Here is a 19,498-nt window from a genome sequence, read left to right on the forward strand (position 1 = left end):
ACAGCTGTCTACAAGCTACATCTGGTATGCCAGCTGAGACCCTACCTGCCTACAGGCTGTCTTGCCAGAGTGGTGCATGCTGTAGTTATCTCCCGCTTGGACTACTGCAATGCACTCTACGTGGGGCTACCTTTGAAGGTGACCCAGAAACTACAACCAATCCAGAATGTGGCACCCAGACTGGTGACTGGGAGTGGCTGCCAAGACTGTATAACACCGGTCCTGAAAGACCTACATTGGCTCTCAGTATGTTTCTGAGCACAATTCAGAGTGTTGGTGCTGACTTTTAAAGCCCTAAATGGCCTCAGCCCAGTATACCTGAAGGAGCGTCTCAACCCCCATCATTCAGCCTGGATACTGAGGTCCAGCTCTGAGGACCTTCTGGTGGTTCCCTCACTGTGAGAAGTGAGGTTACAGGGAACCAGGCAGAGGGCCTTCACAGTAGTATCGCCTGCCCTGTGGAATGCCCTCCCATCAGCTGTCAAGGAAATAAACAACTATCTGACTTTTAGAAGACTTCTGAAGGCAGATCTGTTTAGGGAAGTTTTTATGTTTGATGTTTTGTCATGTTTTTAATATTCTGTTGGCAGCTGCCCAGAGTGTCTGTGGAAACCCAGCAAAATGGGCAGGGTATAAATACATTATTATTATTATTATTATTATTATTATTATTATTATTATTATTACCACCACAAAGTTCCACTCTAAATCCTATTGTAACTGTAATGTGGGAGGTGATAGTATATAATATAATAAGATCCCTGTTTCAAAGGGAAGTTAGAAAACTGTTGCTATTGTTGCTGTTCTTAACTTATATCTCACTTAGTGCCCAAATAGGCACTAATTTGTTACAGCTGTCACCAAGGCTCTGCAGAGCTACCAGCCCAGAGGCTCAAGGTAGCAGAAAGTGGACGTGGGGGCAAGCGGAATTTAGTATGATATTTGCTCCAGCTTCAGGCTGGCACAGCAATCAGCCCTGATCAGACTCAGTGCTGGCCAGCACCAGTTGTGGGATTCAGCAGATTGTGGGCTGGCTCAGCCCCATTTCATGACAATACACCAGGCTCTGCCAGCAGGAATGGCACTGGGGGACCTTGCGCAACCACATATTGAGTGGACAGAAAGTTGCACCTTTTGGGAGAGGTAGTCCCTGAGTCCCAGACCATGGGTGGTTTTTAAGATCAAAACCAACCCCTTGCAAGGGCTTGAAAAATAGCTTGTGCTTCATATAGATATCTCAGAACCAAAGAGATGCATTCCTAGTGAATTGTCCTGGTCAAAAAGTCTTGCCTTTTAAATTAAATGCAGCTTCCAAACCATTTTCAAGTACAGCCCCACCTAAAACAAATTTCATTACAGTTGTACCTCAAAAGTCAAACGGAATCCGTTCCGGAAGTATGTTCAACTTCCAAAACCAAGGTGCGGCTTCCGATTGGCTGTAGGAAGCTTCTGCAGCCAATCAGAACCCGTGGAACCCACATCAGATGTTTGGGTTCCAAAGAACATTTGCAAACTGGAACACTCAATTCCAGGTTTGCGGCGTTCAGGAGCCAAAACGTTCGAGATGCAGGGTGTTCAATTTCCGAGGTACAGCTGTAGTTGAAATAGGATGGTACCAGAGAATGGATTGCCATTGCCAGATTATCCTTGTCTGGGAGATGTACTAAGTATTGACAACTCATTTATGCATAAAGGGTAGTTGAAGAAAACAAGATAAGTTAACATCCCCTAAGGAAGCTGAATTTTCAGTAAAACCTCATTTCCTGCCACTGCAGTCTATAGGTGGTAGACCGTAATTTGCAACCTGTAAAACAACTTGACAGGGAAGTATTTTATTTTCAAAGATTTTGCAGGAAATGAAGAACTAAATCTGTACCAAAAGAAAAAAAGTAAAAGAGATCCTAGCTTGACAAATAAATGATAATTACTTAATTGCTTATTCCCTTCAGTTGAAAAGGAAGTTGTCATACAACTGAGCCTGGGTTTAATACCAGCAACTGATTTCCAAGTTGCATGCTGGTTATGAGAAACATTTCAAGCTGTTCATGACATTTTTTTAACGCTGACTTTTACAATTTTTAAAGTTAACCGTGACATGGGGGCAGGGGATTACATGGAGGTGACAAGGTCTCAGGCCTTTTCTAGAGATAAAACTAAATCAGCAAATGTGCTATTAAAAAATCAAGTTGATTGAAAAATTGTGCAGGAATAACTTTTAAAGGCTAGCCTTTTATTAAGGAACAGTGTTACAGTGCACAGTTGACTGCATTAATCGTTCTTGCTTGTAACCCAAATAAACTTTTGTCAAAAACATCTTAATTTTCTTGAAGTAATGCAAGTTCTTTGCAATTAACACTCTTTCCAAATAATTCTCTAACGCAATAACTTCCTAGCTTTTTAACTCCCCTGACCTGCTTTTAGCAAAGACCTCTAGAATGGCATTCAACAGGAGGACATGTCACTGTTACTTAGCAACCTTGCTCAACAATGGGCATTGTTCCTCTTATATGTCAGTGATGTGATTACCAAAAGTCAGGTGACTGCCAGCAGCCTACCCCACCATCCACAACTGCTGTTTCTTCCAAGACTTACCAGTGTTGGTCCTGCTGTGTCAGAGAATCAATGAGTTAGTGACACAGTTATAGCACAGGAAAGAAAAGTCATTTCATTAGCTAGAGTAATAGAGCATTAGTTAGGAAATCAAAGTATTAGCCTGAGAGCTTCCATTTGCTAAACAAATGTGACCTAGGTTGATAATGTTTCTATAGTTATTTTGAGGAATAATAATGAATTACTACCACAAAACCTCTTTAAATATACGGAGATTCACTTTGAATATGTATTGGCTCTTGATGTGGGATCTCTTCTTAGCTGAAATGTGAAATAGTACCTCATTACATACACCCAGATCTGTGAGGGTTAGGATGTAAAAATAACTGAGTAAATGAACTTTTTAAAAAAAATACAAAACAAAAAGTTAGATGTAAAGCATCGTTGATTTTTGGTGGCTGATAAGACTGCCTGTTTCTGTAACTTTCTGTTTATTCAAGCATTCAGTTTGTTTGCAAATGCTCTGCACAAGTGCACCGGTGTAAAGTGAAGATGTGTCAAACTATTTGGAAATAATGTGGATTTGTCATATCTGTTCTAAGTATGAGCAAATATTCATACATTAGTTCTGCTTTATTCTAGTACAACTTTAACCGCATGACTGCCGCTGAGCATTGCAGGTACACAGGAGAAAAGCATCTCTGGTTGACTGAGCAGATTTCCTTAGGAGAGTGAGGGACAGGGAATCAAAATGAAGAAAGGGGAGAGGGAAAAGATGAAGCCCCCTTCAGGAAAGCATGCCACAAAGACTGGTTGCTTCTACTGAGCCCAAATTAAAATTAAAAATAGCATAAATCTTTCCTCTGAAAGCTTCTGCTTCTATGAAGGTGAGAGGTGAGTTTCCCGTCTGCTTATTTTTTTGCTGAGCTGTCTAATTCAGAACTGCGCTACTTGTGACTCAGCAAGCCAAATGCAGTCAATCAGCCATGGATTATATGCTGTCAAGTGTTCAGCAACGCTCCTCTGTTTTGCACTGCCAGGCAACTAGCAAAACAAAGAAGCACGTTGACCTCTGGTGTACTGTCACACATGACTGGCTGATTAAGTTATGTATAAGGTATATAAGCCAAAGGCAAAACTTCATTACTCACTAAGTGGGCAGCCTTGTCCTGCTATATATTTGCATTGTCAAGGTCAATGATTAGTCCACTCCCGCTTAGACTACTGCAATGCGCTCTGCGTGGGGCTACCTTTAAAGGTGACCCGGAAACTGCAATTAATCCAGAATGTGGAAGCTAGACAGGTGACTGGGAGTGGCCGCTGGGACCACATAACACCGGTCCTGAGAGATCTGCATTGGCTCCCAGTACGTTTCCAAGCACAATTCAAAGGGCTGGTGCTGACCTTTAAAGCCCTAAATGGCCTTGTTCCTGTATACCTGAAGGAGCGTCTCCACCCCCATCGTTCAGCCCGGATACTGAGGTCCAGCACCGAAGGCCTTCTGGCAGTTCCCTCATTGCAAGAAGTGAGGTTACAGGGAACCAGACAGAGGGCCTTCTCGGCAGTGGCGCCCGCCCTGTGGAATGCCCTCCCTTCAGATGTGAAGGAAATAAGCAGCTATCGTATCTTTAAGAGACATCTGAAGGCAGCCCTGTTTAGGGAAGTTTTTAATATTTAATGCTGTATTGTTTTTAACACTTGATTGGAAGCCGCCTAGAGTGGCTGGGGAAACTCAGCCAGATGGGTGGGATATAAATAATAAATTGTTGTTGTTGTTGTTGTTGTTATAACAGTCAAAATATGGGAGGGGTGGGTTCAGTGATCAGCAGCAAGGTTCTGCTTCTGATTCCATGAAGAGGTACCTGCATCTTGAGAAGTAGGTTGGATTCCACGTCTTCTGAGGGCCCCACAGCCACATGCTCTGCCTCCTAGTCCCTTGAAATGGTGTGCTCCTCTGGAAATTTCTATATGCCTCTGAAGAGGATTCAGAAGATGTAAGCTTTATCTGAGCACTCGTATTGACTTCATTGAGCTCTGTGTTCAAACAAATGGCAGCTAAAAAAGACATGGAAACTCAGGCTGGATCTAGATGCATCAAAGAAGTGTTTCAGGAAAATGCATTGTAAACTTGGTATGAGAAATTGTGTTGGCAAAAACCGAAGTTCACAGCACTATCTGGTGTCACAGTGTTATATTGCAGATACGGTGGTACCTTGGTTCCCAAACTTAATCCATTCCATAAATCTGTTCCAAAACCAAAGCGTTCTAAAACCAAGGGGCACTTTCCCATAGAACGTAATGCAAAATGGATGAATCCGTTCTAGACTTTTAAAAACAACCCCTAAAGCAGCAATTTAACATGAATGCTACTATCTAACGAGACCATTGGTCCATAAAATGAAAGCAATAATCAATGTACTGTATTATAAAATAAATAAGACAGTATTGTAGATGATAAAAAATATTATTTTTTCTTACGTGCAGTGATGATAGTCATTGTTTGTTTGGATGGGGGGCTTTTATCCATTTCTGCAGACACACAATCAATCAATCTGAACTGGGTCCCACACAGTCACAAAAACAAGTCACAAGCCACAGTCACAAAAAATGAAGTCACAAGCCACAGTCACAAGTCCCATAAAACAAAGAACAAGTCACAGTCAAAAAAACAAAAAAGCCACAAAAACAAAAGCACAAACAAAAACTCCAGATATCACCTCTGTGTTGCGTGGGTGCTCAGGACTCAACAGCCGACAGACTCAACAGGAAGCCTCTGATTAGTAGCGGGGGACTCAATTTACAAATGGAACACACTCAACAGGAATGTTCCGCTTCCAAGGCAAACTTTACAAACCCGAACACCTACTTCTGGGTTTGCAGCATTCTATTTCCAAGTTGTTCATAAACTAAGCTGTTCTAAAACCAAGGTACCACTGTACAACACATCTGAAATGCTTTTCCTTTACCAATCTATCTGAGTCCTCAGAGTCACATCACATTATGGAAGAGGAGGAGGTGGAGCAGCCACATACATCTTATAACCCCCCCGGACCACTTAATTCAACTTCTTGGGAACGTATCTTATGTAATTGGCGCTCTCTTGTTGTTGGAGCTATTTCTATGTTTCTGCATCGGTGTACTCAGCCAACTGCTTCCAAGACTGAACAAATTGCTATTTGAAATGCAATACTGAGTTTTTAATTATATAACATTTAAATATAAACTAGCTAAGGAACTAGGGGTGTGGTGGAGAGACTTCACATTAACTAGCTGCTGGCTGCCCTTAAAAGAACAAGAACAACACAACAACCCTTCTTAAAAACAAGTCCCTATGGCAACTTGCTAAGCATCTTTGCCTTCAAGATGTGAAGACATATTTGAGCATAATAAATGAAGTTTTCATCTGAAAACAATTCCAAATGTAAACAAGGCTTTCCAGGCTTTGTAAATGCCATAGAGATTTGACACATTTGGAGGAACAGGAATCCAAAAGTCAATCATAGTTTAATGGCTGACGCAGAGCTCTCAGAGCTTCTCCTGCAAGAGATGCACACAGCCCTTCGGAAGAGTGTCGGCTTTTATTTTATTTTGCAGAGTCCTGCATGAAATACGAAACCCCAGCTTTGCCTCTTTAATTTTCTCCTGTAAAGGACTCCCGCTCCGCAACGTTTTTAAAAGATGGCACTGATGTCAGAAAAATCACAACTTATTGTGAATGACACTCATTGGGATTTTCAAGCTGTGTGCTGTGAGAGAATTGCCAGTATGCCAGGAGGAACAAATGCATTAAATCACTGAAGTCTCCCGTGAACCCAAACTCAAAGAGGAGCTAACTCTGCCTGCAGTGTCTCTCTGCATGATTTAGTGCTCTGCCTCTGTTCCCATTGAGGGTGGGTGTGTCTGCCATGTATCTGTCTTCCATCATGTTGGATCGTTTCCAGTGCAGAAGCTAGAACTGAGCTGAAAATTCTCCTGGAAAGATTTTTCTCTGCAAAGTCATATAATGCTGAGGGGAAAGATGGGAAGAGGAACCCCCTTCACACTAATAATAATAATAATAATAATAATAATAATAATAATAATAATAATTTATTTATACCCCCGTCCATCTGGCTGGGCTTTCCCAGCCACTCTGGGTGGCTTCCAACCAAATCTTACAATACAGTAATACATCAAACATTAAAAGCTTCCCCAAACAGGGCTGCCTTCAGATGTTTTCTAAAAGTTTGGTAGTTGTTGTTTTCTTTGACCTTTGGTGGGAGAGCGTTCCACAGGGAGGGCGCCACTACCGAGAAGGCCCTCTGCCTAGTTCCCTGTAACTTGGCTTCTCGCAGTGAGGGAACCGCCAGAAGGCCCTCGGTGCTGGACCTCAGTGTCCGGGTAGACACACTTTAAAGACACATTTGTAAGTGGGTCATGTGTTCAGGGCAGCAGAGAGAGATTTAGGGCAGAGTCAAGGGGGCGGGCACCACAACTATGACACAGTGCACACAAAGAATGGAAGGCAAGGGGCACTGAATTTTGGCATCACACAGGGTGCCACTGATATTTGAAAAACCAACCTTTGAGGGCAGGTGAGCTTACCAAGAAAGAGTAGTTGCACTGCATGGAAATACTCCCACTTATTTCTTAAATTAGTTTTTTCTGCTGCCACAAGAAGCAATAATGTACAATAGTTGACCAGCAGGGTGCCATTTCCCCCTGAAACTAGACTCCTGGCATTCAGGAGCAGATTGCTTAGGCACTTTTTTTGGTATCAGGATTGATCCTCAGATCATAGAAGACTTAGATCATAGAACACAGAACCACAGAGTTAGAAGAGACCCTAAGGATCATCTAGTCCAACCCCCTGCAATGAAGCAATATGCACCTGTCCCATGCTGGGATCAAACCTGCAACCTTGGTGTTATCCTGCAATCTTTTTCGACTCAACTATACAGCTGCAAATAAAGCGTTTTAAGCGTATTTTAGGTGCAATATACAATGTGACACTAGATGGTAATGGTGAGCCAATGGGAATTCAATGTATTTTTAAAAACACTTTTGGAAAAAAACATTTTCAAAATGGTTTTTATATTTGTGTAGATTCCACCCAAGATGCACTCCTGGTTCCTTCTCATCTGTGCCTTCTTCATTTTAACTCCTAAACTTCTCTCTCTCTCTCTCTCTCTCTGGAACTTACCAACACAGCTGAGAAAGGCACTTTTCATCCTCTTACATTCCTTTGGACAGATCATCACTAAATTAGCGTAGGTCGGAGGTGGAAGCCAAAAGGTATTCCCCACACCCAAATGCTTCTTCCTGCCCTTTCCACGCACACCTTTTAGCCCTTGTGAAACTTTAGGAAATGCAGAGTGCGCTTAGGCACCTAATAGGTAAAGGATCTAATTTGCATGTAACATGGAAGGCTTCAAGCAGAAACATTGTCAATGCAAATGCATTTAAGTGAATACATTTTATGCCTATTTCTTTGCCTGACTCATACCAACCAAAGCACATCAACAATTATAGTTTTGCTATCACCGTAACTCATGGTTGTCAGAGATACAAGGCTATAAATGCCAATTTAATAGACAGTTCGTTTGTGATGCTTGAGCGTTTAGGAATCATCAATGTGCACAGTGTAAAATAAAGAAGAGAAAGGAAGAGAGAAATGTTTAGAAAGGGTTCAGAGTCAGCGGTCAAGGTTAGGTTTGCGGGTTTTTTACACAGATTTGAAGAAATTGCTCTTAGAGAATAGAGAGCATTCAGTGAACATATTTGAATGTAAATACAAAACTGAATGAAAAGGAAAAGTACCAGGTAAAATTTAAAATGCCAAGGTAAAGAAAGGTACTTTGAAGTAGAAATGATACAAAGTAAACAGCTTAGACTTTATAAACTAAGGGACAGTTTACTCATGTAGTAGAACCAAGGACTCAATGAGTACCACTTAAGAATGAAGCTTTCCTTGACAGTATCACTTCAGACTAAAGGATGAAGATCACATCTTGGAATATTCCACTACCAAGAAGTCATTAAATGGGTGCTTCTTCCATATTTTTTTTAGTTGCAGGGAGTTTATCATCATGGGAGCACACTCAAGCAAGCATTCAGCACCACTACAGTGTGAAGTGGCACATTGGAAAAGTATTGTTTGATCCTGCTGAATATATAAACTGGCCTTCAGATACTAGATAAGCTAAACAAAGCTTTCATATTCACAAAACCTTATTCAATTTAGGACCTAATTCTTGTTACTAGAGCAATGGGGAACTGATTTCCTAGAAGATGGATGTCATGTGCCATTCTGACATTTGCCTGAGAAAATCATATGTGAAGGGTAAATGAAGTGGGAAAGAACCATGCCAGGCATGCCAGCCTCCAGTGAGGTATCACTTTTGTGGTAAGAATTGGCTTCTACATCACCTTGTTTGTTATCCAGGTGAGGGACCACCTTTTAGATAAGCCACAGAACCAAGAAAACTAATTCAAGTTCATTATCCAGGAGTGACCCAGTGTTTATTAAAACTATTGCAAGAAGACAGCCTTGCCAACCAGCTGCTCAACTGCTATTTAAGAGGACTGCCCTGAGGTACATCAGAACAAAGCTTATACAGTCATATCTTGGTTCTTGAACGCCTTGGTACTCGTACATTTTGGCTCCCGAACGCCGAAAACCCGGAAATAATTGTTCTCGTTTTGGGATGTTTTTCGGAAGCCAAATGTCCAATGCGCCTTCCACTTGAGCGCAGGAAGCTCCTGCAGCCAATCAGAAGCTGCACCTTGGTTTTCAAACGTTTCAGAAGTCGAACGGACTTCTGGCACGGATTAAGTTCAAGAACCAAGGTGAGACTGTATAGGCTACTAACACAGAGCACACAAAGGGCCAACAAAACATCCTTCTACATACACCAAGAAAGGTTACAGGTCATGGGATGTAAAATATACATGGCTTCATACTGATATCAAGTTCCTTGGGGTGCTTCAAAACATGTGGTCTCAGCTTATAACTTATCGCACAGTTGCGTGTTGAGTCCCACAATGCCACCCCCAAAAAATTCACACTTCACACATCAATTTTTGTTTAGGTTTTTGGCATAATTTTGGCCACAACTTTATTTAAATACAAAAATGTGAGTGGTTGCTTAGGCATTGGTTATGACTATCTGTCCTTGCCCTCAGGGACAGAGCTGGTCTTCCGGACTCCAACGGAAGCCAGCGTGGGAAACAAGTATTGGGTGAGAAAATGAAGCTGGGCATCAGTCCCTCACTTCTCACCCTCATGTTCCTGTGGGGCTTGCACGGCCCAGGTCCGATGCCAGGGACAAGGACGAAAATAATGGCAAGCCCCTGGATTCCTTTAACGGAATTCCCTTTCCACATCCTTTGGAGAGGTAGGCACTTACCCCTCCAAGCACCAATTTAACCAATGCCTAACCGCCAACCTTACAAGTTGTGACGATTTGCTACGCGGTAGGCGAAAACCAAATGGCACCAGCCAATCAGCCAGATGGCAAAATTCCTACCGAGCCCCTGCTCGAAGGCAGACGACCCCATGACAGGCAATAGCAAGGTCAAGCTAACCGAAACCACCCTATTAAAGGGAGGGAGGGCGGGTGATCCGCTGCAAACGGCCAAGAGGCCGTGCTAACGTCTGTCCCCTGTATTTATAGACTTTGGCCCCTCCTCCAAATTAGCAACAATCAATACTCCCCAGCAACCCATTTAACCAATTAACGGCTGGGTTCCTTTCCAAAATGCCAAGTCATGGCAAGGTGGCCTGTTCCCCCAACCGCAACACGTGCTCTCTTTTAGGGAGAACACGCTTTGCGTGTTGAGTCCCACAATGCCACCCCCAAAAAATTCACACTTCACACATCAATTTTTGTTTAGGTTTTTGGCATAATTTTGGCCACAACTTTATTTAAATACAAAAATGTGAGTGGTTGCTTAGGCATTGGTTATGACTATCTGTCCTTGCCCTCAGGGACAGAGCTGGTCTTCCGGACTCCAACGGAAGCCAGCGTGGGAAACAAGTATTGGGTGAGAAAATGAAGCTGGGCATCAGTCCCTCACTTCTCACCCTCATGTTCCTGTGGGGCTTGCACGGCCCAGGTCCGATGCCAGGGACAAGGACGAAAATAATGGCAAGCCCCTGGATTCCTTTAACGGAATTCCCTTTCCACATCCTTTGGAGAGGTAGGCACTTACCCCTCCAAGCACCAATTTAACCAATTCCTAACCGCCACGGAGCCCCACGGCTCACCGCCAACCACTCACAAACCCAGCCAAGCCCTCAGCTTGGCTACCACTGCACCCAGCCACGCCTCATTCCCTGAGGCAGAAAGATGCACACCATCCGCTCTGAAAAAGGCTGCAGCCTGGAAAAGAATCTCCGGGTGAGAAATCACATCTCCACCCAACTCAAAAATTTTTCTGGACACAGCGGAATTGATGCGTTTTCTGGCCCTTTCCGTGGCAGCTAGGCAACGACTGCCCATCCAAACGCGTCGCTGCAACAGCTTAGACCAAAATATCTTCGCTGACGGCACCAGTGCCCGCAGCGTCTCCAGGTCCGCCAAGATCGCGGAGCGTAATGAAAAACAGTCCATAGAAACCAGGTCGTTCTCACCCAATTGTACTACAACAGCCGTGGGTGGCCCTTCCTGCAACAGTTGGCTCCGAATCCGCGGCAGGAACTCTGACCAGCGCATACCCCGTCGGGACAGCCAAGACACCCGCACGTGTGGAGGAAGGCCAAGACCTGGACCCAAACCGGACTGTCGAGCAGCGACGCCAGCCCAATGGACGATGCTGTGCCCCACCATCCAGATACGTACAACTGGCGTTCCTAAGGTAGATAAAGCAAAACCATGTAAGACACCACTTGTTATCGAACATAGCCCCTGAACGCATCCGACTTCCAGCGACCCAAATCCTTTATTTTAGCGGCAGACAAACCCCAATGAGCTGCTGTCGTGGCGGCCCCAATCCTAAATGAATGGGGCGCAAAACCCTCGGCCGTGCCACCACAGGCCAGAATTGCCTTACGCATCACCTTTGAAAACTGGTGCCGTGTTAGGGGCAGCCCATTCTGATGCCTGAGCAGAGGACCATCCCCAGGAGTACGAAGCGCTAAGAACTTGCTGACGTCTTTTACAGGGCAGGGACCTGCTTCCCCTGTAGCAGGGAGACGAATGAGGGCCCCCTTACCCCTCTGATCCGTCTTGGAATTCCTGATTGTGATTCTTAGCTCAGCGGGGGATAACAGCACGTCCTGGAGCAACAGGCCCCTGGAACGACCATCCCTATGGTCTTCCACCACGAGCTCACCCACTCTTAACGCTCCAAAGAAGGCCAGGGAAAAGGCAGCCGAAAACAGGCGAGCCTCATACTTGGACCAGCACACCCCCCGCAACTTGCTGCGCATGTTGCTCAACAATTCAAATGAGACTGGGCGCCTTGTAGCGGGCCGTGAAGGAGCAAGTCTACTCCACCCTTCAAGGGCCTTGCGTACAACAAACTTCGCGCAAGGGTCCTTATTGAAAAGCGTTTTACAGAAAAACGCTATCGCAGCCGCCTGAATCCGAATTGTCTTGGCTGCACGCCCCAACTGAAATAAGTGCGCCAAGTATCTTAACACCTGCGAGGAGGTGGGCGAGACCCCTTTTAATTCACATGCTGACTGACGCATAAATGTCATAAAGTCAGTCCAGGCTTTAGTATACGATCTGAGGGTAGAAGGGGAAACAGATGCCGCTACTCCCTGCAAAACTAATTGCTGCCAAGGTTCCAGAGATGTTCCGGGAAATATTCCGGATGTATCCGCGCCTCTGGAACCAGTAGTCTGAACCGCTCCATCTGCAAACGGGACAGAGCATCAGCAATTTCGTTAGACACCCCCGGAATAAAGCGCGCCGAAAACACTATATTGCAACGCAAACAGTGTAACACAAAGGCCCGTAAAAGGGCCGACACCCTGGGGGAGCGTGACGACAGCTTGGCTAGCACGTCAACCACCGCTTGGTTATCAGTCCAGAAGCAGATACGACGGTTCCTGAACTCCTCAGTCCACAAATGCACTGCCACTGCAATGGGAAAAAACTCGAGAAAAGTTAGGTCCCGCGTAATCTCTCCTCCCCGCCATTCCGGCGGCCAACGCTTGGCGCACCAACGGCCCTTCCAGTAAAGGCCGAAACCCAGGGACCCCGCAGCATCTGACTGAACTTGGAAATCATTATGCAGATTTAAAGTGTCTTGCCATAGCGACACCCCATTGAATTCCTTCAGGAATTTCAGCCAGATGCCCAGATCAGCCTTCACCCCACTGGAGAGGCGCACCCTGTGATGCGGGGCCCTCAACCCCGCCGTGAGTCGTGCCAGGCGAGAACAGAAGGGGCGGCCAGGAGCCACCACCCTGCAAGCAAAGTTCAGATGCCCCAAAAGAGACTGCAGCTGCCTGAGAGACACCTTTTTCAGAGGGAGCAAGTCCTCTATTACCCTCCTTAAGGCCACAAGCTTGTCATTTGGCAAGCTGGAAGTTTGAGCAACCGTATCCAAGAGGATACCCAGGTAAGTGAGCTGGGTTGACGGGCCCTCCGTTTTTTCTGCAGCTAGCGGAACCCCCAGTTCCTGCGTAAGGTCAGCGAATGCTTGCAGCAACACCGCGCAATCGCCGGTATCGCAAGCCGAGGCCAACAGGAAATCATCCAAATAATGCGTGACTCCGCCCAGTCCGGTTTTAAATTTGAGGGCCCACTCCAAAAAGGTGCTAAATGATTCAAAAGCCGCGCACGCTATAGAGCAGCCCATAGGCATGGCTTTATCAAAATAATAATTGCCCTCAAATTGGAAACCTAGGAGCCAAAAGTCATCCGGATGAATTGGCAGGAGACGAAATGCGGACTCAATATCGCACTTCGCCAGCAAGGCGGCGTGGCCAAACTTCCGAATCATCTTGATTGCTTGATCCAAAGAAGCATACTTTACGGAGCAAAGCTCCGGGGGAATCACATCATTGACGGAGGTACCTCTGGGATGCGACAAGTTATGGATCAAACGGAATTCACCTGGGGCTTTCTTCGGCACAATACCCAATGGGGATATATGCAAATTATGAAAAGGGGGAGTACCAAAAGGACCAGCCATACGATGCATGGCTAACTCCTTTGCAATCTTTTTGCGTGCGACCTCAGGTAGCTCGCGAACTGATTTTTGATTAGCAGGATTCCGTGCCACGGGACGCATGGCTACCGGAATCCGAAAGCCAGCTGAAAAACTATCACTCAAATAGCATGCGGCCTCCCTGTTAGGGTACAACAGCAACCAAGTACGCAGGGCCGTCAAACAAACAGGCGTATGAGCCAGTGATGTCAATACCTTATTTCCCTGTTCCTGAGGTTGAAGGGAGAGGGGCTGGCTTGGGGGGCTGTTGAGAGCCGCCCCTGCCCCCACGAAAGGGCCGCCGGCCCCCGAGGCAAGAGGCAGCAGCATGCAGGCCATTACACTTCTCGCACATGTGTGCATATTTGCACCCCTGTCGCTGGCAGGAGCCTTTATTGAAATCCCAGCAGAGGAGGCGACGGCTAGACCTAAAAGCCGTAGGCCTCGCCTTTGGCTGCTCCTGAACCTTTTTCTCGATGAGTGGAGCTACGTGAGTGGTCCACACATCGAGATCCTTACGATCCCAACGGGCCGATGGGATTCTGGCGGCACGGCGCCGGAAATTCTCATCATATTTGATCCCAGCTTTCTCTCCAGCTTTGGTGAAGGCAGAGCGAACAATGGATAGGTAAACTAACAAATGAAGAGATCTCCTAGGGTAACATGCCATAACCACACCAGCAAAGACCTGGAAACAATCAAGCCAATGCTCGAATGTCCTGTCCGTCGGTGGGCGTTTTTTGGAGGAGTTCCCTTTCTCTTGTTCCTCAGAAGGTGGGGCCAATTTAAAAATGTCCACGTAGCGGCCGTTCAGTATTCTGGAACGCAGCTTTGTAGACAGATGCGAGCCAGGTATGATGTCCCTAGCTGAATTGGTGGAGACCCTAACGTCAGGCACCAACACACCGTCCCTACACTCTTGGACAGCCCCATACCTCGCCCGGTGAGTGTTGGCTCTTCGCTCCCAAGCCCACCGAGGAAGCCCCGAAGCCTGTTCGCCAAAGCCCCAGTAAAGCTCCAGCGAACGACCCCCCTCCTCATCAGAGCTGGAAGAAGACGTACCAGAAAACGAAGATGATGTGTCGTCCCTCCTACGCTTGGCGTGCTTCCGGGAAGATCTTCCGCGGCGACGCTTTCCGCCAGAAGACTTCTTGGGAGGGACTGGCAAGCCGTCATCGATGGAAGACTCCGATTCAGGACACGGCTGTGATGTACCTGGGACTGACTGTGAAGACACCACACGTGAGATGCCAGACCCAGATGCCACCTCCGCCGGAGCGTGGGCAGTGTCAACGCGTTGGGTGGAGGAAGCCGAAGGGCCCCTACGCCCCGAGGCCCCCCTGGGGGAGCGCCCCGCCCTCCGCGAACGGCCCCGGACCCCAGGCAGGACGGGGAATTGGGCTAGCTGGGGCTCAGTGACCAGACCCCTGGAGAAAGACCCCTCTCTCCCATCTTCACTAGACGATGGTGATGCCGGGTAAGGCGTCACTGCCGGACCACGTGACCTGGAAGGTACCGAAGGCTGGGTGGAGCACTGCTGAAGGAAACCGTCCATATCAGCTGCAAAGCGAGACAATGCAGCTGGATCGCCAGCCATGCTTTCCACCAAGGATTGCACCCGGCCCACTGGATGACCCGGGTCAGGTGAACGAAGAGCCTGTGATGGGCCCCTAATAGGCCGCTTCGACGTGACGGATGGGCCAGGACGGGCAGCGTCCTTCTTTGGAGCCATATCTGCTAATAAAATTAAAGGTAGGTCAAGTACAATTGTCCTCCCGGGGGGTGCCTCCCTGGCAAAACCACCTCCGAGGAATCAGGCAAACCTGCCCAGTGCCAAGCAGCACAATACACCACTGCTTCCACGTATACCCTTCCTTAAGGCGGAAAATGAACAATAGGTTGTTAGTAATGCTTCACAAACAATTAGGCCCCCAAAATTAGGCTAGTTAGCGAGAAGAAACCGCTTCGGGAATTTTAGGGCAAAAAAAAAAAAAAAAAAAAAAAACCCCGAACAACTATCTATCTATCTATCTATCTATCTCTCTATCACTAACTGGCTGCTAATAAACCTGACAATCAGGTCTCAAGGCACTTACCAGTGCACTTTCTCAAGTTGGCCAGCAGGGGTCACCAGCCAGCCCTGCCTCAACCGAGGGAGGGTGCAATGACCAACTGAGCCACTGGAGGGAGCCCTAAGCGCTCAGCAGGCTGCGCCTACACTCAGCCGCCACAAGAGGGCTGACTGGCCAAAGAAAATCCCAGCAGGGATGACTCTGAAAATTAGCCTCGCTATAAACAAAATGTCGGGCGCAACGCCCAATAGGCCCAGGAGGTAAATGGAGGCGGCTCAGGCCGCACCTGGCCACAGCCCGATCTTGGGCGCGCCCGCCCGAGCCCACCAATTTTCCACCCTTCTCCCCACGCGTTCGTCGTGGGGGGGGTGGGGGGGGGTAAGAAAAAAGGCGCGCCGCTGCGCCGAGGCCTAAAGCCGGCCCCTCGTCAGGGCCCCGCGGCCGGCGAAATCGCGGCCGGGTCCGCGGCCACGCCAAGTGGGGGGGGGGCGCCGCTGCGCCGCCCGGAGCGCCGACGGCCGCGGCGAAGCGCGCCAGACGGGCCAAACGCCCCTCGCGGCCCACAAGTGCCCCGAACGTGGCCCTGGAGGCCCGGCGCAAAACGCCTCCGCCGGAGGTCGCCGGAGGCTGGATTAGGGCAGCAGGCAAGTCCGGGGACCGGCGAGGGGCCTCTGGCTCCCTAAGGATAAACAGGCCTCCAATTAAGAACGGGGGGGGGGGCGAGCCTGCCCCTGGCTGGGGGAGGGGGGGGGGAACCCACCCTCAACTCCCAAGCCTTCTCCTCCCGCTTTTATCAATTGTAGGGCAATATAAATGGGTCAAAGAAAAACGGGGGGGGTTAATGGGCAGGAGGGGAAGGAGAAAGGGGGGGGAATAGGAAGGCGAGGGAGGAAGGGAGAGGGGGGGGAGGCTAGCGAATTTAAAGGAATCAGAAGAAATTTCTAATTATTGTTATTATTATTATTATTTTTTAGGCCAAGGGAAAACGAAAGTAGAATCAAAAGGTAAGCTCAATACAACCGTCTCCAATGCTCCTGATCCGCTGCAAACGGCCAAGAGGCCGTGCTAACGTCTGTCCCCTGTATTTATAGACTTTGGCCCCTCCTCCAAATTAGCAACAATCAATACTCCCCAGCAACCCATTTAACCAATTAACGGCTGGGTTCCTTTCCAAAATGCCAAGTCATGGCAAGGTGGCCTGTTCCCCCAACCGCAACACGTGCTCTCTTTTAGGGAGAACACACTTTGTCTAGGCAACCAGACCTTCAGTGGAGGCTGTTGACATTGGTTACCTGTAACTGTCCCTGGAACCTCTCAAGAAGATGCTGGTGCTGACTCACAACAGGAAAGCATCCCGCCATTTGTGCCACTTTCAAGGTCAGACAGGAGAGAAGGAATGCAGCATAGGAGGGAGGTGTGAGAGTCACAAAACACAGGCAGGAATCATTCTAGCCGAAGGTTAAAAGCAATTAATATTGGAACATTTTTAAAATGGGTCTCTAAATCTTATATCACTCTGATGTAGTTACTTCCCACATTTCTCTTGTCCCAAGCGAGTCCTCTGTCTAAACATAGGGATGATGGGAGCACCAGCCATAGGTTCTCATACCACACTGTTTATGCACAAATTAAGCCCAGTCCAAAGCCACACAAGAAAGTGTGTTTACTCGGGATCCACCAAGCTATACCTGGATAATCAGTGGAGAATGGTCCCTACCTGGTATTCTTTCTGCACTACATCTTACAGCTGAATCTTTCTGTGACAATGTAAGATGATGGTGTAACAAGCTTAAACTTGTCTTCTCTGCTGCTCAAGCAGAATTTCAGGTCATCTCACAAGGCCTGGGGACCTGGAATCTGAATATCATTTTTGCAGTTCTTTGCACCTCTTATCCCAAGATGAAAGCACAGCTTTAGCTCACACAGTATGTAATTACATTGAGTTCACTGATGCTACAGTAGAGATGAATTTAGCCATCTGTCTAACAATCCCTAACGGATTCAGGCGCCCTGTCTTTTTAAGCATTGTGCAAAATTTAGACTTGCAACTTCAGAAGAATAGTCAGCAAAAGCTCCGCATCCCCTCTCAGGTTTTATGATAAAGAATGACTCAGCCTGCAAGGCAATAGTCTTAGTATGGATTGGATATATTTTGTCAATGTGGAGTCCCAACAGCTCCTCGGGATTTATGGATTACTCTGAAAACGAAAATATAATATGGTGAGAATACTTCCCACTCTGCTTTTAAAAATCCCTGCTACACATGTCTATTGAAGAGGAGATTGTGCCATTTATATATGTGTTTGTGTTTCCAGACCTCATGATAGCGGGTCCTGTGATTCCAGTGATTTGTGGCTTCTATAAAGAAACCACCAGCATATCTCTGACTTCTCTCTAATTCAGTGTGTGTGATGTTATTGTCCAGTTTTTCCCACCCTGCTGCACTTCACTAGTTGAAATTAAGGCAATGGGCAATCTCATTTGATATTAATAGATGTTACCAGAAAAAGGGGAAGGCAGAGATGCTAAATCAAAGTGCAAGTTGATGGCTATCTAAGGCATGTACAAATATTTCTTCCTCTGGGATGGACTGGACAACTCCTATATTTTTGTTGCTTTATTTTGTGTAGCGCTTAAAAGAAACTAAGTGCTTCCTACAGAATTTAAAAATCAAAAGCATGGCATTTCGTGTCTGGGAATCTACAATCTAGGTAAAACAAGAATAAAAAAACTAAGGGGCAGGGAGAAAAGAAAAGGCATTTCAAGTATCTATGGACAGTTCCTTTGTAAAGGTGGACAAATGCTAGAAGTTGAAGGAAGCTTTGTTGCTAACAACAACAAAACTGAAAATGAACTTCAGGGTTGGCTAATGACAGATCAACTCATATATGAATCATAGAATCATAGATTCATAGAGTTGGAAGAGACCACAAGGGCCATCGAGTCCAACACCCTGCCAAGCAGGAAACACCATCAGAGCACTCCTGACATATGGTTGTCAAGCCTCTCCTGATTTATTTTGCAGAGTGGTCAAAAAGGAACAGAAACGGTCTCCTGGCAAGTGATGTCTATGCTGCCTTATTTCTCTCACCACCAGACACTTGTGCTGTCCATATATTTATGTTGGAAAACAGTAGTACCCCGGGATACAAACACCTTGGGTTACAAACACTAACCCAGAAGCAGTTAAGAACTTTACCTCGGGATGAGAACAGAAATCGTGCACCGGTGGCCCAGCGGCAGCAGAAGGCCCCATTTGCTAAAGTGGTACCTCAGGTTAAGAACGGTTTCAGGTTAAGAACGGACCTCTGGAATGAATTAAGTTCATAACCAGAGGTACCACTGTATTTGCTTTGCTGATCAGTGCACAATTCTAGAGCAGTCTCTTCAGTGCCTGCAGTAGTTTGTACCTTCCTTCCAGCATCATCTCAAAAACTCTAATCAGATAGCTTGGCTTGTACTGATAGATCTTCCATGTCCTTGAAATAAGCAGTTAACTCACGAGAGTCATTTCATAAAGCGAAAAAATGGTCACAAATTCCAACAAAACAAATGCTTGTCATTAGATATTCAATTCCCGTCATCTTTTCTGGTTGCTGCTTCAGTGAACTGATCTACAGACATGCCTGGGACATGCACAATTTTGAATGTTTCACATCCTAACAATTGTACAAATGTAATAGGCATTATTGCCAGGGCTTGTACCAGAAGTTGGTCCCCACCCAATACTA

This window comes from Podarcis tiliguerta, assembly GCF_965153285.1.
Source record: "Podarcis tiliguerta genome assembly, chromosome: 7".
Lineage (NCBI taxonomy): Eukaryota > Metazoa > Chordata > Lepidosauria > Squamata > Lacertidae > Podarcis > Podarcis tiliguerta.